We start from the raw sequence: 21,771 nt of genomic DNA, 5'->3' as shown, positions 1-21,771 counted from the left end.
CGTCCCGAGGACCAAAAGTTTCTGTTAGAGGGGTTCGAGTTAGGGTTTAGGATCCCTTACCAGGGACCGAGGGCCCCATTTTTGTGTTCCAATCTGAAGTCTGTAAAAGGGTTGGAACATATTGTTAGGGATAAGATCAGGAAAGAATGTGCCGAAGGTCGTGTTTTGGGTCCTTTTTCGGAACCTCCAGTGCCCAATTTACGTGTTTCGCCTTTGGGGGTTGTGCCCAAAAAGGCGGAGGGCGAGTTCCGTTTAATTCACCACCTATCATACCCTCGGGGGCGGTCTGTCAATGATGCCATCCCCTTTGAATTGTGTTCCGTCAGATACACATCTTTTGATAAGGCGGTTGGAATTGTGCGGCGTTGTGGACCGGGCGCTGAGCTTGCCAAGGCCGACATTAAGTCAGCATTCCGTTTGTTGCCGGTACACCCGGCTGATTTTGAACTGTTGGGTTTTTCCTTCGAGGGTGCTTTTTATATGGACCGGGCACTTCCCATGGGATGTTCTGTTTCTTGCGCCGCGTTTGAGCGCTTCAGTACGTTTTTGGAGTGGGCCTTGCAGCGTCGGACGGGGATGCGCGATACCGCGCATTACCTTGATGACTTTCTTTTCGTAGGCCCGGCAGGCACGGGGCAGTGCGCCCATTTGCTCAGGGCTTTCGAGTGCCTAGCTGACGAGCTGGGGGTTCCGTTGGCCGCGGAGAAGACTGAGGGCCCCTCTACGGTTTTGACATTTCTAGGAATTGAGCTGGACACCGTTCAACAGCTATCTCGGCTGCCGTTCAATAAGTTGCAGTTGTTACGGCAGAAGATCGCCGAGGTTAAAAGCAAGCGGAAGGTCACGCTCGTTGAGCTCCAGCAGTTAGTTGGTCACTTGAATTTTGCCTGCAAGGTTGTGGCCCCAGGCAGGGCATTTTTACGCCGATTTTGTGAGGGCATGACCGCCTTGCGCTTGCCGCACCATTTTACCCGCGTTACCATGGGTATGCGCAAGGATTTAGAGGTTTGGGAGACCTTTTTGGAGCGCTTCAACGGTGCTTCTTTCTGGCGGGAGGTCATGCTGCTAGAGGCGGAGCTGCAGATCGTTTCGGACGCCGCTGGCACCATTGGCTTTGGGGTGTATTTCCGGGGCCAGTGGTGTGCTGAACCTTGGCCTGCGGAATGGAGGAACTCCGACTTAATCCGCAACTTGGCGTTTTTGGAGTTTTTTCCCATCGTAGTTGCTGTTTTTCTTTGGGGGCAAGCCCTTTCCAACCATACGGTTCAGTTCTGGTGCGACAACTTGGCCGTGGTCCACGTTGTCAATAACCTGACCTCTAAGTCCCCCCCTGTTATGCGTTTGGTTAGGGCATTCACCTTACGTTGCCTTCAGCTGAATGTTTTGTTTGTTGCCCGGCACGTGCCAGGTATCAGTAATGGAGTGGCAGACGCTTTGTCTCGCCAACTTATGGCGCGTTTCCGGCAGCTGGCCCCAGAAGCCGACCCTTGTCCAGTGCGCATGCCGGCAGAGCTTTGGAGAATTGGAGGAGTGAAGTAAGCCGGGCCATTCATCTGGCAATCGCACCCAGCACAAGGAGGACGTATCTTCGGGCGGCCAGCCAGTTTAACAGTTTTCGGGTGGGCGCGGGGCTAGAAGAGATTTGGCCCCTCCCAGTTGAGCACCTTTTACAGTTTTGTGTGCGTCAGAGGGAGCGCGGCCTTTCTGTTAAATCCATTAGAGGGCAGCTCGCGGGGCTGGCGTTCGTCAGTAAGGCCCGGGGACATCCGGAATCAGTAAAGGACTTCAGGATTGTCAAGGTGTTGGAAGGGTGGTCCCGGGAAAGCGGGAGGCAGGTGGATACTAGGCGCCCCATTTCCCCTGTTATTCTACGGGGACTTTCTGATACTTGGGCCTTGGTCTGCGCCTCTAGCTACGAACAGGAGTTGTTTCATGCTGCTGCCCTTACAGCATTTTTTGGTGCGCTACGGGTATCTGAGTTAGTGGCAATGTCCCGTAGCGACGTTTCTGGTAGGGCCCTCCAAGTCGGGGATGTTAAGTTCGTGGAGGGCCAGGCAGTTATCCATGTTCGCCGGTCCAAGACGGACCAGCGACAGAGGGGGTGCTCAATAACCTTGGGCCCCTGTTCCGAGACGGAACTCTGTCCTGTGCGTGCGCTTACGCGATACGTTACAGTGCGGGGTTCGGCTCCGGGCCAATTTTTCTGTCACGAGGACTCGTCTCCTCTGTCTAAGTACCAGTTCTGGGCCATCACTTGTAGGGCCTTAGAAAAGCTGGGTCTGGGTGGCGCTAAGTTTGGCACCCATTCCTTTCGCATTGGTGCGGCATCCACTGCGGCGGCAATGGGGTATGGTAGTGAAGCCATTCGCCGCGTGGGCCGTTGGAGGTCCGGGGCTTTTCGGACCTATATTCGGCCCCTTACAGAATAAGGGGTTCGTCCTGCCTCCCCATGTGGTTGTTACTGTTTTTATGCATTCTAAGTTCTTTGTTTTTCTTCCATAGGTGCTGTGGCTGGTCGGAGAAGGAGGAGAGTCCTCATCTGCGGCCACAGTATCGTCTTTTGGGCGGCCCACCATGCCCGTCGGACGCCAGTGGGATCCCAGTTGGGCCTGAGCGATCGGGCCGTGATTGAGTGGCAGGGCCGGCGGGGCATGAGGTGGGCGGGGCTCCTTTCCCTTTTGTTCAGGGAGCGGAGGGGCCCTGCGCCTGACATTGTGGTGATTCACCTGGGGGAGAACGATTTGGGCCTAATGAAGGGAAAGGCCCTGTCGATTCAGGCCCGGGATGACATCATCAAGATCAAGCGAAGGTGGCCGGGTGTCCTTGTCCTTTGGTCGGCCATGTTGCCGCGCCGCGTTTGGCGGGCGGCTTGGGAGCCGTCAGGCTTGGAACGGGCCAGGAGGAAAGCCAACAGGGCACTGTTTTTGGCCTTAGAGGCCGGTTTAGGTGTTTACGTGCCCCATCCGACCATAAAAGCCAGTTGTGTAGAGCTGTACAGGCAGGACGGGGTACACCTCTCAATAAGGGGCAATGAGACCTTTTTGGCTGACTTGCGGCAGGGATTGGAACATGTTCTTGGTTAGTGGGGGACAGTGGCCTAAGCAGAGGCTTGACCCTGTCTATGGCGGTTTGTTATGTTAGGAACATGTTCTTCTGGGGTTTCGGTGAGCTCCCTTGGCAACGCACCGTTTGGGTGTACGGTTTCCCTGGGGTGACCTAAGCTGCACGGCACAAGGTTGGCTTCAGGGAGCCTCGTGATCCCGCCGCTAGGGAGTCTCCACATCCCAGGCTGCACGGCTGGGACGGGGTGGAGCTCGGCTAACGGGATCTCGTGCCTGGCTGGCCGGGTCTGAGCCGTTTGGTTGGCTCAGACTCGGGGCCTTGGGGCTCGCCCAGTTCTCAGGTTGAGGAGGTGGTCAGCGGTATGACCCCTGGCTCAACCTGACCCCAATTTTTTCCCTTTGCCGTCAAGTTCAATAAAGTGGCCCTTTATCCAATATAGTTGTATGTCTCTTTATTCCGAATGGGGGGGCAATAGATAACAGTTCATAATGTTGGCATACTGTCTGTGGACAACAGCTATCAATCTTGCTTGTGTAAATTGCTGGAACCATTTCAATAGAGCATCACCAAATCCTCCTCATAAGATCTGCTTTGTGCACTTAGTACTCTTGTTTTATTAGGGTTTGTAGAATCTTTCGGGCTCAAGTGCCGTGTTCTACTGGAGAAAGTTTTTCTTCCAGACGTTTTGTTCTCGGCTGCGGAGAACATCCTCAGTGGCGTTGCAACTGGAGCAGGCGCTCTGACCTTCTTGGCTGCTGTGCATTGAGTGAGGCCAGGGCTGCTGGAGAGCTGCTATTTCTAGGCTGGAGGGGGTGTGGTGAAAGGGCAATAGGTTTGTGGATGTGCCCATTGTTTGGTGGGGCTTTCTGGAAGGGTAGTGATAAGGAAACTGGCTGTTGAATGTGACCATTGTTCTGTGTTAATTGCTGGGAGGGTTGGAAGGGGTGTGAAGAAAAGGAAGATGGTTGTTGACTGTGCTGATTGTTCTGTGGAATGTGCTGGTTGTTCTGTGAATTTCTGCAATTTATAGTCTGTAGGGTGTTTTGCAAAGCTGGATACCAAGATTGGTGGATGGAAATGCCTTCTTCCTTTCTATTAAAGTGGTGCTGGTGTTTGCAAATCTCAATAGCTTCTCTGTTCAGGTGGGTATGATAATGTGAGGCCGTAGAAAGGACTTCAGTTCTTCAAAGTGGATGGCGTGGTCTCCTTCTTGAAGTGCATGTTCAGCTACAGCTGATTTTTCTGGCTGAAACAAGAGACAGTGTCTCTTGTGTTCGGTGAGGTGGGTGTTGATACTGCGTTGGGTAGTGCCAATGTAGACTGCACCACAGGAGCAGGGTATTTTGTAGACTCCAGGAGTTGAAAGTGGATCTCTCATATCTCTTGTTTTAGTTATGGCCTAAGCCATCCTTATTAGGAATGGGCATGAATTTGGAAAATGTGGTTCAGTTTGTGGCTGAACCATGAACTAAACCATGAACCAAACCAAGCCAGGAGGTTTGTCAGCAGAGCTTTTTTTGGTAGCAGAAACTCCTTTGCATATTAGGCCACACACCCCATGATGTAGCCAATCCTTCAAGAGCTTACAGGGTTCTTGGTACAGGGCCTACTGTAAGCACCAGGAGGATTGGCTACATCAGGGATGTGTGGCCTAATATGCAAGGGAGTTCCTGCTAAAAAAAAAAAAAAGTCCTGTTTGTTAATGAACTGAACTAGTTCATGGTTCATGGCCCCATGAACCCTGAAGGGACCACAGTCCCTTTATAAAGAGTTTGCAGAAAGCCTCCAAAACAGCTAAACTATGGTGGATGCCTCCTCACCACGCAATTGTTTTTCTGGCTGTCTTCTGTTTATAGTTTAAAGGGACTGCACAAGACAACCTGAAACAGCTGAATGGTGTGGAGTATCTTCCTGGTGTTCAACTGGTTTTATAGCTTTCACAAGGAACAGAAAACATGAGTTTAAAGTCTCTTTAAGCCCCTGCTTTCTGATCTATCTGTGAACCACCATCACAAACTGCTTTAAAAATACATGGAAATTTGTGATAGTAGATCCATTTTGAACTTCTGTTCAAGAACTACGAACAGGGACAAATTAACAAAGAACTTTGCTTTGTAGTTCAAATAAAGCCCATCCCTAATCCTTAGTTTAATAAAATATTTACTTAGAACTTACAATAGGCAATATGTTCAAGGACAAAGGTACCTTAAACCTTAGTTTGCAGTAAAGACTATTTGGCAATCAAAAAGGGCTCTAGGTTTTGTCAGAGCATTCAACATTGCTCCATACCTGTGGCAGAGAAACTCTAGCCTATTATTTTACCCTAGAGTATTGTAATCTTGGGTCAAGCCAATTGTGTTGTCAGGTTTCTAGGCCAGATGGCCTTGATTAGGCAGCTATTGTCTGTTATCCAAGTTGTTAGGTCGAGTTACTGTCAAGTCATCTCATTCATTTCATTGTGAAAGGTCCCAGGAGGCAGTTTTGAGTGATTGCTTCATGCCACATTGACAAGGATATGCAGACTTTTGGTTTGTTAATCATTCATATTTTTGTGTGAGTTTTTTCCCCCTATATAGTTCAGCTTTTTATTCTGCTCTTTGGTATTCATGATTTTAGAAACCATGTTTCATGCGGAAGGTCTAAGAGCGAATATAAGTGATGCTAATTATATCAATGCACTCTTTCTTCAAGCTTAGAAGTGAAGTGAATGAGCTGAGGGCCAAGACCCTGAAAGGTGTCATCCTCTTTCTACCGGCTTCAGTGGCATATGGATCAGGATTTGTAACAGAACAGAGTATACTTAAACTCAGTGAGAATGTACAATACTGTTTGGGATTGTGCGACATAGCAAATCAAAGACTAATTGTGGAATGTGTGCTTGATTTATCGGAGACACAAAGTTGATCAATCTCCAGGGTTTTTTTATTCCTTTTGATGAGTAATTACTATTGTGTTATTAATTATTTATTAGTTCTATTTGTTTTTAAAAAATCGTTAGCACATTTCAAGATTATTTCCTAGTGTCTATATTTATTGAAAACCAGCACTTCACACTTTCAGGATCAAATCATGCCATATGTACTAGGCTTCTTCTTCTTTTTAAAAAATCTAATAGCTTGCAAATATTAGAGCTGTTTGTGAGAATTTACCATCAAAACACGTTAATTAGAGATGACTGAAATAATGAAAAAAGAAGGTGTGATTAGCATGTCTTTGGGAAATAAGCCATGGGGGAAAAATCTTTATTGTAGACAAAGCAATTAACACTTTCCCCAAAAAACTCTTTGCCAGCTGAAAGGTGGTGCTGTACACTCTTCTAACATAATCAGTGATCAAAATTAGTGGCAAGGAGAGTCACACACCTATCAACAAGTTGGCAACTGCTATTTTAAGGACAAAAAATCTCCAAGAGTCAACAAAACTGGGCATAAAAGTATTGATTGGTATTCCCCATCCAGACGATGTGGGAAAAACAAGACACAACTGTGTGTGTGTGTGCAGAATGACAGTGACCTTTAAAGCATCCTCTGTGACAATTCCCAGTTCACACTTGTAAGTGTACTCCTGGGGCAGTTTGTGGCTCAGCCCTCATGTGATATGATATGGGTTTTATACAAGAAACAGCCTTACTGTATGTCATTTAAACCATGGAACTGCATGCATATAATGCATGACATTCTGCTTCAGTGCATGACAACTGCTTTCAATAAATGGCTTAGCAGAAGCAAGGGGACCACCATGCAAATAAATCTAAAGCAACCACCTTGCAGCCTGGAGTAAGCTGTATTGGCACACTCTTTTATCCTCCCTTGCCTACCACCTCTCTTGCCTACCATTAAAAAAAATGAAGTGATCCCGTTCTTAGCAGCTTCTGAGCCATTTATGTTGGGCTTTGTGAGGCAAAGCACCCCCCGGTCCCCCTTCTCAAGGGTTAATTTGAATGGTTATGGGCTTATTCCATCCTGCAAGTGTTGCTAATTGGTCTCTTGACCCTATTATCCTCAAGGCCAGGGCTGGAAATGAGATCTTTAGCTTCACATGAGAACCTGAAGCCTAGAATGGAAGGGGTAGAATCAGAAGTGATGAGGTAATTTTCTAGAGGGTTCCAGCAAGAATGTGTTCTGATTGGAAGTCATCATCACCTTTTGCTGCTTGGCCAGAAACTATAATTGAACTAAGTAGTTTGAATTCTGATGGACTGAAGGCCTTTGACTATTATATGCAATAGATAGCAACGTAGAGAATGCATTGCCTTGACTTTTGGACTTAAGGTTTGTGCCATCTAATGCAAGTCCTGAAAAGTGTTAGATATTTGAGCTAGTTTTCTTGTTTCTCTGCTGTATGATTTTAGAGCTTTGTGTTGCTGGTAGAATAATTCTTTATTTCGACAGAATTTAAATAAACTTTATAATATTTGTATAAAATAAATAAAAGGTTTGGTTTCATGTGCACAACAGTCCTGGGGACCCACGGGGTTCAGCCTTGGACTCCCTGACAGTCTTGATATAAACAAAAGCTTTGCTCACAGTTGGGCTTCTCTCTCTTTTTCCATGTGTGATTCTAATTTTTAGCAATGGCATTATAATCTGTCATCACGGAAACAGATACATATGCCAGTGTCCTGCTGTTCCTCTTCAATTTGCAAACAGTGAGAGAAAGTTTGTCAGATTCAGATCTTTAGAGTGTGCCTGTTTCTTACCATCTTGAAGATTAAAAGGCCAAGGCATTAACAACTACCATTTTTGCTCAGCAGAAAACAGGTGCAGGTTGATTACTTCATCAGCAGGGAGACAGCAACTCAAACTTTTCCCTCTCTTCCTTCTACAGTGTAAATTACAAGTTGAAGTTGATGACAAGCCGGTTGTGTCTTCTAGTGGCTCTGGAATTCTGCATGGAGACAAGAATGGAAACTCAACATGAGTACAACCAGGGATGTTTCATATAGAATATCTCTAATTAATAGGTTCATGCAGGGAGATTTGCTCCCACACCCTCAAAAGAAAGTTGTCAAATAACAAGCATGTTAAAATATATTTTATTAAACTTTTTAAACTCCCACTAGTGTGTGTTCCTTTAGTGCATGGTCTCTGCCTTATAGCAGTCACATATCTCATTGCCCCCTTAGGAGCATATATAGCAGCAAAGTACGGAGGAAATGGCTTCCCTCCCTCTCTCTTCCATATGTAATCCTGTCCATGCACTTGTTCATGTTCAACATCTCCATAGAATTTTTTATTAGAACCAACCAAATGATGCATAATAATGTGCAAGCTTTTGCTATGTTGAAATTTGAGAATGGAAGAGATCATGGCCACATCTGCTGGCTCTACATGTTCAAGAATTCTGTTTGCACAAAGCCTACAATGCATATATTCCCATATGCAGGGCTTTTTTTGGAAGAAAAAGCCCAGCAGGAACTCATTTGCATATTAGGCCACACCTCCTGATGCCAAGCCAGCTGGAACTGTTCTTGTGCATTCCTGCTCAAAAAAAAGCTCTGCCCATATGCATGTTATGTAGCTTCATTTTTTATAGGATACAGATCAAGTGTATAGGAACCTGCACATATCCAGGTCTTCACAGATAGGCTCTGCAAAAAGGTCTGTCAAATGTTTGGGAGACCAACTCCTGTATACAGTTTCAGTTTATTTCAATTTATATCCCGCCCTTCCCAACGAAGCGGCTCAGGGCGGCTCACAACATATAAAATCAAATATAGAGTTTGGTTTTAAAAATACATCAATTTGCAACAATTTAAAACAGTAAAATAGAAAATATATAGAGCAAACAATCTGCCAAAATGCTACACTATAACCTTCCATAGAGTTTCCACTGTCAGTTAGTTGTAAGCCAGCCAGAAGAGGGCTCTCTTACAGGCCCTGTGGAACTGCCCAAGGTCCTGCAGGGCTCTCACCTCTTCCAGCAGCTGGTTCCACCAGCAAGGAGCCATTACCGAAAAGGCCCTGTCCCTGGTGGATTTCCGACGGGCCTCCTTTGCTTCGGGGATTACAAGCAGGTTTTGAGAGCTCGATCTCAGTACTCTCTGGGGAACATGTGGGGAGAGACGGTCCCTAAGGTAGGCAGGTCCTAGGCCATATAGGGCTTTAAAGGTAATAACCAGCACCTTGTACCGGACTCAGTATATTATTGGCAGCCAGTGCAGATCCCGGAGCCCCGGCCGAATGTGCTCCCATCTTGGGAGCCCTAATAACAGCCGGGCAGCGGCATTCTGCACTAGCTGCAACTTCCGGGTTCGGCACAGGGGCAGCCCCATGTAGAGGGCATTACAGTAGTCCAACCTCGAGGTGACCATGGCATGAATCACTGTACAGAGATTTTGATCATACTTAAGTTGGTCATCTATGCCAGGGGTCCCCAACCCCCAGGCCGTGGACCAGTACTGGTCCATGGCCTGTTAGCAACCAGGCCGTGAGTTGTATAATTATTTCATTATATATTACAATGTAGTAATATGTCATGAGCCCTGACAAGGAGGAGCTGGAAGGGTTAACAGACCTGGAAGAGTTGCCAGCCAGTTCCTCAGCTGAACAAACAGCAGCTGGCCCATCAATCACTCTCCAGGCACCAGTGTCAACTGTTGACGAACAATCTCCTCCAAGCTCTCCTCCCATCTCAAGAGTTCGAAGCAGGCTCCGGAAAGAACTTTCAGAGCAAAGACATGAGGCACACCGATGCTTCAGCTCTCTCAGCCCTGAGTTCTAGCAGAGTCACTACCACCCAGGGAGTAGGCTGATTGATACTCCCATATAGCTCCCACCCAGGACCTGGTAACCTTGAGGAAGTAACAAGTCTATTCTCTGGCTTGCATCCACACTCCTTTCTGATTCCTGATCCTGACCTGCTTGATTTCCTTGGCACCCTGACCTTTTGGCTTTTGGACATTGACTTCTGATTCTGGTTTGTGATTCTGCATTGGTGACTTGGCTCCTGCTTGACTTCCTAGACTATGACCTTGGACTGGCTTTGGATGCCTGCCTGCCTGCACCCTGAGAACGTGACATAATAATAAGATGATGACATTCTATTTATATCCTGCCCTCTACTCTAAATTTCAGAGTGGCTCACAATCTCCTTTACCTTCCTCCCCCACAACAGACACCCTGGGTGAGGCTGAGGTGAGGTGGGTGGGGCTGAGAGGACTCTCCCAGAAGCTGCTCTTTCAAGGACAGCTCTGAGAGAGCTATGGCTGATCCAAGGCCATTCCAGCAGTTGTAAGTGGAGGAGGAGGAAATCAAGCCTGGTTCTCCCAGATAAGAGTCCACACACACTTAACCACCACACCAAACTAATAGAAATAAAGTGCACAGTTGTATCATCTCTAAACCATTGCCCCCCCGCCCCCAGTCCATGGAAAAATTGTCTTCCACAGAACTGGTCCCTGGTGCCAAAAAGGTTGGAGACTAGTGATCAATGCCCACCAAACTAATTCCCCAAACCTCTTTTGAGGGCAATTTGGCTAACACCTAAGCCAGCTAGTCACCCGGGGGTTTTGTTCTATGCATCACAATTTTAACCTTAAAGCTGATTGCCATAGGAGGATGGTAAAGAAGTTCAGCACCTCTCAGCATGTTCAGGTAAAGAAAAATAAGATGTGTTGAAGTTTGTGGTAGAGCCCCAAATGCTGATAGCAGGAAACCAGCACTAGTGATAGGGTATCTAGCACTAAAAGGAAGGAAACAATTTCTTACATTTGTGCAGATCCACTAATACAGAAAGGCCTATGTTAATCCATTCTAGAGTCTTGCGTTTTCATTCAGAAGGCCGCAGGCAAATTAATTTGTAGCCAGAAGATAGACTTTGTAGATGACTAGAGAAATAGCTCTACTTGTCAGTTTTTCAAGTTCTATCTTTCACTGGCTACTGAACTTTGCTGCAGAACTTCAGTGAGTTGAAAGACCACATCTGAATGACTAGTCAGCTGTTAACTATAGCTATTTCAGCATTTTGCCAGAAGGCTTTAGTTGTTTGGTTGTTCACCATACAATTTGAGAAGTCAGCTCATTAAGGATACTATATTTGATTACCTGTCTTAAATTTTAATTGGTTAATCAATTAAATAACAGATTGAGACACATACGATAGCATCTTGAGACAATAATATTTTATATTTAATGAGATCACCCTTACCACATGTCTGCATATAGAGGATCACAAAATTGTCTGCATCTAATGTGATGACTAGAGGGAAGGCTTTCAGCACTGGACAAGTGATTTGAATATTGTATTCTGGGCAGCTATTGAAAATTCAGGGAACAGAACAGGCAAAAGGCATATATTTATATAAGAGAAGCCATGTTGAATCAGGCCTTGCATTTCCCTGCATTGCGTAATATTTTGTCTTCTGAAGCCATCAGATTGAACTAGAATGTCATTCAACAACTTTTGAGTGTGATGCTGGTTTCAGAAGGCATGAAGTTGTTATCTTGGCCCACTGTGTTTCATACAGCAGTTGTTTACTGTTGCACTGTATATTTGTAGCTCTTTCTAGGACCATCTACAGTTGTCATCTGAAGGATGAGAAGTAGTTGGGAAGCTGGAGATCCCATAGATAGGCCCAGCATCTTGCAGCAGTATCTCTAACACATTATTTAATTCATTTTAACATAAAAGCTTACTAGATCAGACCCAGTGGTCTGTTTTGCACAGTGCCAACCAGTTACTCTGGAGAATCACACAAACAGAGCACAGAGAATGAGGCTCTCCCCTGCTGCTGCTTCCCTGAACTGGTATTCAGAGATTTGCTACCTCTGAAGATGGAAGCTCCCTTCAATCACCATGGCTAGTAGCCATTGATGGCCACTTCTCTGTACATCTGTCTAAACCATCTTTGGCTGTCAGAGCAGACTTGAGCAGGATCAGGAAACTTAAAGCAGTCCATCTGGAAAACAAGTTGGCCAGGCTGTCAATAGTGAGAAGACACCAGCAGGGGACTGAAATCTGTGTGGGTGAGCCACATATTTAAAAGGTGGCAATGAGCCAATTGGGGGGAGGAGAAGATAAGAGCAGACATTTGAGAGCCTTCACATGGCTGGCAGAACAGAGAAACAGGTAGGAATGGTGAAGTAGCTCTCATCTTCAGGCTGTAGATCTGAAGGCAGCGGCAAAAAGATAAGTCTTGGGAAGTGCAAGCAAAGACTTCACTAGCCACTGAAGGTGACAGAGCCCACCAAGAGAAGGCAAGGCAGGCATAGTTAGTGGCTGTGGCTACTGAGGTCTCAGAGATGACATGAGTGAGAGTCGAGGGTTGTTGGCAGAGTTCAGGAAATAATCCTATCCATGCTTTGGGTTTGCTTTTAATGAATTTACTGCAACATGATTTTGCAAAAAGACAACTACTGACTGAAGGCCACTAATACAACAGAGAGGCCTTCAGAGCACTACCCCATAGTAACACAGATCAGAGAGAGAAACAACAAGAGGTAGACTGAACTGCAAGGGAAAAAAAACATGCAATAAACCTTAAACACTAGAGAATGCACCACAGCTTCCTCTGGGGTATTTATAGTAACTAAACTCTTAGCAGGTTGTTGCTTCTCCAACATCCCTTATTGACAGCATGTGTACTATTCCACCATGTTTAATTTTGCTAGAAGGGTCCAATGTTGGTCTCCATGCAATGGTTTCATGAAAACAGCAGCAGTCATTTCTTTGGTTGGTATTTACTGCATATCCACATATGCTTTCTGTTTTGGATCTGCAGTTGCTGGTGGTCACAGCTAGGTGCAGAAATTTACCTGCTCAGAAATCCTACAGCAGCACTTCTATCCGGCCTAGAAATTTTGACTATATACAATTATTTTCCGATTGCCTCATGATGTTGTTTATTATTTGACAATAGTTCTTGACTGCTGTCATTTTTCAGATGTCCTTCTTCCATAGGTGTTTTCATCATGTTTGCATCTTTCATTCCAAAATGTTACAACATTTCAGTTATTGTGGTTTCTGACTAAGGAGATAGGTCCCATCAGCTTCTCTTTCTGCTTGAATATCAAGATAATAGGTGATATCTCCCAGTTGTTTCACTTCCAAATTTCATGGGGCCAGGGTGTTTTTTGTATCAGGAACTCCTTTGCATATTATGCTACACCCGCCTGATGTAGGCAATCCTCCAAGAGCTTACAGGCCTCTTTTTACAGGACCTACTGTAAACTCTTGGAGGATTGGCTACATGAGGGGTGTGTGGCCTAATATGCAAAGGAGTTCCTGATACAAAAAAGCCCTGCTTGGGGCTATCTCTAAAAAATTCTCAGAAACTACAACAGGTCCAGAATGGAGCCTCCTTATTATTTAGCCATTATTATTATTATAAAACCAATCTAAAATTCTCTCCAAAACAACAAATGTACTTTTCTGATCTTGTTGAATAGACCCTATACAACACCATAGAAATAATCATAGTCATCAATCATCATCATCATCCTTGGAGGATTCATTGAGCATGACACCAGCTACAAAGACACACACATACTACATTAAGCATTTTTCTTTGGCAGTACAGAAACATAACTACAGGAAAGAGAACTGTGGAGGACACATTGTAAGCCAAAATGCCCTCAAAACGAGGTTGGGGAATTGTCAGGTGGGCCCCTGGCTTAATCAGGATCTTTTACCTGTGTATACAGGATTCCACGTCGAGAAATTAATGCTTAAATTTATCAGGGACACTAATTAAGTAAAAACAATTAAAATTTATTCTAGAAAATATAGGCATACATACAAGACAATGTACTCATGAAACATACATACAGTCCTAGGAAAAATAGAGCGTTAGATAGAGATAACACATGGGTAGACAAACAGGGTGATAATTACCAATCGTAGTCTTCAAGAAGGCTCCAATGGCGACATAAGAGGATGGGGGAAATGGACCCAAAACTGTGGCCAGAATCGGGGATGGATCTAGACAGTGGAACTGGGGTACTGCTAGATGCGCACGAGTGGAGCTGGGTCAGAAGTTAAATAGACTACCTTGGACCTTCAGCAGATGGGAGGTACAGGGGTGGATGACAGGTGATCAGCTGGTACATGACCTCAGAAAAGGGGAGGCTCTGCAGTGACCATAAGGGCTGGACTAGTGCAGTAGCCAATAGCCAGTTAATTGGCAACCCCTGATTGGACGCTAATAGTGGACTTGGCCTTAGTTACCTGATTGGCTATCCAGGTAGCAATGGGCCAAGGGGGAGGCTCCAGGATGACTGTTGGGGAAAAGAATGGGGGAAATTACTGGGTGGAGGTGTGCTTAAGACTATTAAACTTATCTAAAAAGGTGACACTAGATGGCCAAATTGCTACCTAAGGTAACACCCGATTTACACAAAGGAACTTGGCTCTGGCTGAAGATGGTCTTCCTCTTGTTCAGTCTTCTTCTTGGCACCAGTCTTTGTCTTGAGTTCCGTTAGACAAAGGTTTAGGCTGTCTGGTAGGATCCACGCTGAAGAAAAGCTTGATTGCCTTATGCAGAAGTTGAAGCAGCTGTTGGATACGTGAGTTTCTTGCTTTGCTGTAATGGAGTCAGGAAAACAAGATGGATTCTGGTGGTATTAGCCTTTGGTTCATGGAAACAGGCTGGAAAATGTTTGCCTGTACAGTTCATGGTGGCATGGCTTCTTCCACTGCAGTGGCCAAGACTGGGTACACAAGGAGCAGCTGGAAGCTCGTCTGTAGTTCTGGCTAACACCCATCCAGAGATGTAGAAGGCTGCTGCAAAGCTGAGGCTTATAGTATCCACATAAGCCTTAGAAACCATGGGCAAAGTCTACTTCTTAGAGCAGATGTGCATGAGTTAAAACTCCAGTCACCCTGGCAACCATACTGGTGATCACGATGTCCATGTGTATGAAAAGTAGGGGCTCTTTCTTACAACATACACAAAAAATTAAAGACATAATTTTGTCAGTTTCATCCTATATGCTAATTTACTTCCTGTTCTTGCAACTGGAACTTCCTGTTCTTGCAACTCACAAAAGTGAGGCCCAAATTTTCATACTATACAAAGTAATTTTAAAAAAATCCTAAGCAGAAGGCATGAAACACCACAGGCAATTGAACTCATTAATTAATACAAGCAGCGCAGGATGCAGGAGACTGAAAACATTTTATCACTCTTCCCCCAATTTCTCTTGGTCAGTTTGAGCCCAAAGTTAATATAACTGTGCTGACTGCCAGTAGATTTACAGCCACGAAGTACTGAGTTTAACCTTAACACTAGTGTTATCCTACGCAGAGCTGCTTCTATCTAAGTCAATTGACTTCAGTGGGCTAGAAAAACTATATCTCTGCATAGGATATCATGGCACTGTAAATGAGTTACAGTCTACTTTCTCCAAAGCAAATTTACCCACATGCTTAGGTAGGGTTGCTGTCCTGGCAGCCATAGGAGATGGGAGGGACTTAGCAGGATACTGGCCACATTGCCAGTATCACACAAGAAGTGACATCATCAAGTCAGAGACTTCTGGGCAATTCTCTGGTAATTAGGCAAAAACTCAGTGGTAAAACTGGCTTCTACCATAGAGGTTTCCCCAAATACCAGACCATTGCCTGGAAGTCATTGGCATGATGACATCACTTCCTGTGTGACACCAGCAATATGGCCTAGGCCTTCCTCTTTCTACTGGTAAGTTTCCCACTGGGCAGATGATCAGCAGTTGGGAAGCAGGGCCTGATGGCAGGAACTCCCTGCCTTCACTATATGATCTGGCTAACCTTGTTTGGGTAATCTACAGATTTCCTGCTCCATGTTTCTCTCCTGCTGGAGGTACTGCAGATTGTTCTGAGGCGCAGGGTCTTTTCAGTGGAAGGACAAATTTTCTGGATTCCCTTTTCTGGAGGCTCAATTCCTCTAATTGTTTAGAAGGCTGGTTGAAGAATTATTGTTTGGGATTTGTTTAGATTAGGCTGAGTTGAAAAGCATGGTCTATTCTGAGTTATTTTTGTTCTGGAATTTGCTGTTGATTTGCTAATGGGTTTTATCTGATTGACCTTGTGGGTGATTATTATTGTTTATAGAATCTGAACTTTGATTTTGTAGTTTTTATTGTGGATCACACTGTGATCCAATTGTAACTAAAAGGTGGGACAAAAATGTATCTCAAATAAATAAAATGATAAAATAAGGAGGGTTTCCTGCCCTCCTGATGGCCATCAGTGGAATAAAGCCAGGACAGAAAAACACATTTGGTGAAGGTCCAGACATGCACAATCAGTACTACTAAATAATATGACTGGAAATGGGTGGTGGGAAACTTGGCACAGAAATGCAAGGTCTCATGGCAAGTATAACATTCAACCCAAGTCTTTTTTTCCTGTTATAGCTATTACCTTGCTCTGGCTTTGCTCTCCAAAAGGATCAGAAACACATGTTTTTGGAACTGTTAAGGAACTTCCTTAAAAGGTGAAATTTTGAGAAACTCCTTTTTTTGCTGTAAATAAAAACTTAGATGTGGAGAATATATAAAGAACTGCAGGAAGCCCATTGCTAGGTTCTAAATCCTCAAGCCTAGAAGATTTTCCTTGCCTTTGGTTTCCTGTTGTCCAAGAGCATGAGTAATAAATGGGAGAGATTTGAATTAATAATGCTTTGGGTGGGAGAATAAACACATAACAATTACTAAAACATGGTGGGATGAGTATCACAGCTTGAATTCTTATATTGGTAGTTGTACTGAATTAAATTCACAAGAAAACTAATGGAGAAGCCTGGCTTTTCAACCAAACTTTTACAGTGAAATGCAGTTCAACAAAGACAATTTGAACAATATCTATTGGAACAAGTCATTACTTAGAATCTATGTTTATAGATGAATATTGTAAAAAAAATCGGCTTTTTTTGTAGGAACACACAGGAACACAGTTCTGGCTGGCTTGGTGTCAGGGGATGTGGCCTAATATGCAAATGAGTTCCTGCTGGGCTTTTTCTACAAAAACAAGCCCTGCAAAAAACAGTAGCAGTGTAATACTTTTCCATTAGGTTCAGCTAGATTGTCATGAAGTAATAAACAGACTTTGATTTCTCCAGAAGTCTTATTTATTTTTAATATAAAAATGGAGAGAAGATTGCACAAGAAAGGGAAACAATTGAGTGGCTGACAGCACCTCCCGGTCATTCAGCTGGTTTTGGGAGGTTTCTTATGCAGGCCCTTTAACTAGACTGGACAAGAAATCAAAACAGCCTCCCCTGGGAGGTTGGGGCCTGGTGAAGAAGAAGAAGAAGAAGAAGAAGAAGAAGAAGAAGAAGAAGAAGAAGAAGAAGAAGAAGAAGAAGAAGAAGAAGAAGAAGAAGAAGAAGAAGAAGAAGAAGAAGAAGAAGATATTGGATTTATATCCCGCCCTCCACTCAGAGTCTCAGAGCGGCTCACAATCTCCTTTACCTTCCTCCCCCACAACAGACACCCTGTGAGGTGGGTGGGGCTGGAGAGGGTTCTCACAGCAGCTGTCCTTTCAAGGACAACCTCTGCCAGAGCTATGGCGGACCCAAGGCCATGCTAGCAGGTGCAAGTGGAGGAGTGGGGAATCAAACCCGGTTCTCCCAAATAAGAGTCCGCACACTTAACCATTACACCAAACTGGTGCATCTCCATATGCCCACACTAAGGTGTGGCAGCTTTCTAGTGAGTGTGCTACACCCACACAAGGCATCAATTATACTGCTAGGGACACCAGTCTTCATGGTAATGAACAGGGGTCTGGGCTTTGGGTATGCTTTGGGCCATGCCCACCTTGGAGTCAGATGCCCCAGGCCTCAACTTCCCAGACAGTGCTGTGACACTGTGTCTGGATCTTGCAGTGCCAACCAAGAGTGCCATCAGGTCAGATTGCAATGCAGTCACTGTAGTGAATAATTGAGAAGTAAATTCAACCACACACCTGGAATACTGAACAAAGGCAAACTCTGTATTAGGAATTATTAGGAAAGGGATTGAGAATAAAATGGCCAGTATTGTAATGCCACACATCATAGATCAATGGTGTGGCCATTTGGAATACTGTGTACAGTTCTGGTCATCTGTCAAGAACTCAAACTTGGGTCCCTGTTGGGGTTTAGACATACTGCTAGCAGAGTAACGTGGAGAGAACCACGAATAACAGCCAGGCACATGGTTTAGTTTAAGAATAAAAGTACTAATGAGGAAAAGGTTTGACTTGGATTTCTAGAAAACAAAGAAGGATTCATTATCCTATCTAGCTTCTAGTCTACATCTTGACTCTCTTGAGTCTTAACTTCAACTGCATGGAGAGCTAAAGGCTTAACACAAAGGGCAATAAAACTGACCAAATGGTTTCCCTCAGACCACCACCCAAATATATGGATTAGCCTATTAGGGCTCTCCCTCAATGGTCACTATGCATATTGACACCTAGCCTTGGCGGGAAGTACGTGCAAACATTCTCATTGGCTCTACCTACTCCCTGGCTAAACATCAGCATGCATATACAAACACTTAATTAACTCATGACAACAGGAAGTGAAATTGCATCAAAAACCCGACAGTCCCCCCGGGTCACCACTCCTTTTGCAGGTGAGCAGCACCCAGCCCCATGGGTCCTCAAGATTAAGTGCACACAAATAAAGCAGACCTTTGTAAAAATGTATAAAGGTTTATTGAATAGACTTTTAAAAACCAGACTATTGCTTTGCAGCACAATCTCCGCTACTTACCTCCAAACAAATTTAAAAAGCTTTCTATCTAATACATTCAATAACTGGTATTAGATAGCAGTCCTTAGAATATAAGAGTTCAAGCTAGAGCTTTAAGTATTCTCTATGCAGCTGTCCATCATGATGTAAAATAACACAACAATGTGATCACCTCTCCTGGTATGTCACCCAGAGAATGTTAATCTCAGGAAAATAACATCTACTAAAAGTCCTGTCCCAAAGAATGTCTGGCTCTGGCTCCAACTTGGTGGAACTCTCTGCTGAAAGACATAAGGGCTCTGTGGGATTTGTTACAGTTCCACAGGACCTGCAAAGCAGAGATGTTCTGCCAAGCATATAGTTGAGGATAGCAACGTTTTTATCTGCAATTTGACCAATTAGTTGCCTTCTCACTCTTGCCCCTGCCACCAGGTGACAAATTTGCATTATGACACCATATGGATTTATGCTTTCTTGTGCATTTGTTTGTTTGAGATTTTTGTATTTTACCTCTATATGCAGATTAGTGAATTGTTTTTAATGTTTTTGATGTAAAATGTTTTACAGTGTTTTGACCCTGCCCTGCAGGAAGAGCAGTATAAAAGTTAAATAAATAAATAGTACTACCATGACAATACCACAAAGTTAGCATGTATTTCCTCTTGTCTATAGCCTTATTATAGTATTTTATCCTTTGGCGCCAGGTGGTCTCTCAAATCCAATCAGGGAGCTCACTTGATGGAACTCTCCAGAAGATGTTAACATCCACTCCTGATTCTCCTCTCCCATTTAGATACACAACTTAACACAGTTTTTCATGATTAACCAATTATCATGTCCTTGAAAGAGATACGTACTTGAAAGAGATGTGTACTGTGAGCCGCCCTGAGCCTGCTTCAGCAGGAAAGACAGGATATAAATCCAATAAAATAAATAAATAAATAAGAATGGGGACAGCAGAAAAGTGCAATTATGGATACCTGTGAACTTGAGAAGTCCTGCTAATAATCACATTAATCTCATTGAGAAGAAATCAGAGTGCTTTGCCTCACATCACCGTATCTCAAAAAAAGGACATTGCAGAGCTGGAAAAAGTACAGAAGAGGGCAACCAAGACAATTAAGGGGTTAGGGCACTTTCCCTATAAGGAAAGGCTGGAGAGTCAGTTTTAAAAAGAGACAACTAAGGAGAGACATGATAGAGGTATATGAAATTATGCATGGGGTGGAGAGAGTTAACAAAGAGAACCTTTCCTCCCTCTCCCAGAATGCTAGAATTCAAGGGCATCCCATGAAGCTGATGAGCAGTGGGTTCATGACGGACAAAAGAAAATACTATTCTGTGTAGAGAGTGATTAAAATGTGGGATTTGCTGCCAGAGGATGTATTGATAGCCACTGGAATAAACAACTTTAAAGGGGGATTAGATAGATTCATGGTGGATATGTCCATGAATGGCTATTAGCCATGGTGACTGAGGAGAACCTCCAGAGCCAGGAGACAACATCAGGGGAAGGCCTCAGTCTCTATGACCTGGTGTTGGCCATCCAGAGGAACTGATTGTCTACTGTGTAAGACAGGATGCTGGAGTAGATAGACTATTGGTCTGATCCAGCAGGGCTCTTCTTGTTTTGGAAGCTTTTGAGCCACGCCTGCTGTTTGGCCAGCAGAAAATGAAAGTCACCTGACTGCTCATTCCAAAATTTCAATCCAAGTAACAAGGTACCAACTGTCCTCCTCAGCAGCCAGCAGAAAAGCCTGCACGGAGGAGGTATGGCCACAATATAAGTGGCAAAATCATACTTCTTTATTGGCTGGTTCAAATGTGGCTATCCAAAGAGGTCATATATAGACATAACAGCTAAACTACAGATAGACTATGTAAACAATTATAGTCAACTGCTTGTTGCTGAACAACCACTATGCATTACATATTTGGGACTTACTCCTATAAAATGCTTGTGGCTATGTCTGAGGTCCACCACAGTGATTTTGAAAGGTAATGAACCAATAACATGAACCAGTTTTCAATCAGTATAGCTTTTGTTAAAATGCAAATTTAATAAAGGGAACTTTGTCACATCAGGCATTTAGCAATGATACACGAAACAATCACATAAAAAGTACAAAAACTGTTAATAAAAAGTACCAAAAACTGTATGTGAATTATTATTTGTGAATTTCCTGCATTGTGCAGGGGGTTGGACTAGATGACCTGGGGGGGGTACCTTCCAACTCTATGATTATATGTCTGTTGAACTAAGGGAGTTTAAGCATCCTAGAGAAGATGTGGTTATAAAACTAACACAACTCAGTCATTGTAATTCAAGACACATGGTATATTTAGCTCAATGTTTATGTAAATTGCGCAACATAGGTATAAGTACCAGACCTAAGTCCTTATTATAGAAAATCTTTCTCACATTGCCATGAAATATTAGATGTTCCAGTGGTCAATAACTATAAGCTGGGAATGGGCATTGCCCTGAAGATCTACACTTTCTGGTGTTATATAAGTTTAAACAACATCTGTATAACTGTATGAATGTACAACTTACATGTCAAGAAGCACAATTCATTTTTAAACTGTAAACTTATTCCTATTGGGATCTAAATCAATCTTTGGCGTTTTCTTCATTTTTGTAAATCAGTTTTGTGCTGCAAATCGTTCTTTTGTAAATTTCTTACATGTTTTAATGACAGGTCCCATTAATGGACTATTAGGGTACACAACTATTTCTAATTAATGAGATAGGATACTTATTTTAGGAATACCATTTTGGTGTTAGTAACCAATATTAAATTTACCAAAATTAATATTTGTCTCGCTTGGAGCTTTAGAAGTGGTGAATTTCATTCTGAATTTTAGGCGAGTTACACTTCTGTATGCTATTGATTACTATGGGTATTATGATTGGAGACTGCTTTAAGAGTAACTTTACAAAAGTTGTGTAAACTCTTTTCTTGTTATAGATGTCTGGAAAGTACAGTACAATTGCATATGGTTGATTATATTCATATTGTTTTGGCACTGGTGAATTGGATTGTATT

The 21,771-nt window shown here is 43.8% G+C and overlaps 1 long non-coding RNA gene across 1 annotated transcript in view; it reads right to left on the bottom strand.

Moving 5' to 3' along the window:
* Positions 1 to 7,423: 7,423 nt before the first annotated feature.
* The window catches only part of LOC132586457 (uncharacterized), a 28,672-nt gene continuing 14,324 nt past the window's right edge, over positions 7,424 to 21,771 (bottom strand). The window contains exon 2 of the long non-coding RNA XR_009556362.1: positions 7,424 to 7,950. This is a non-coding gene — a long non-coding RNA (uncharacterized LOC132586457). The remainder of the gene's footprint in view (positions 7,951 to 21,771) is intronic.

This window comes from Heteronotia binoei, chromosome 1, assembly GCF_032191835.1.
Source record: "Heteronotia binoei isolate CCM8104 ecotype False Entrance Well chromosome 1, APGP_CSIRO_Hbin_v1, whole genome shotgun sequence".
NCBI lineage: Eukaryota > Metazoa > Chordata > Lepidosauria > Squamata > Gekkonidae > Heteronotia > Heteronotia binoei.
This window is presented reverse-complemented; position numbering and strand designations above follow the sequence as displayed.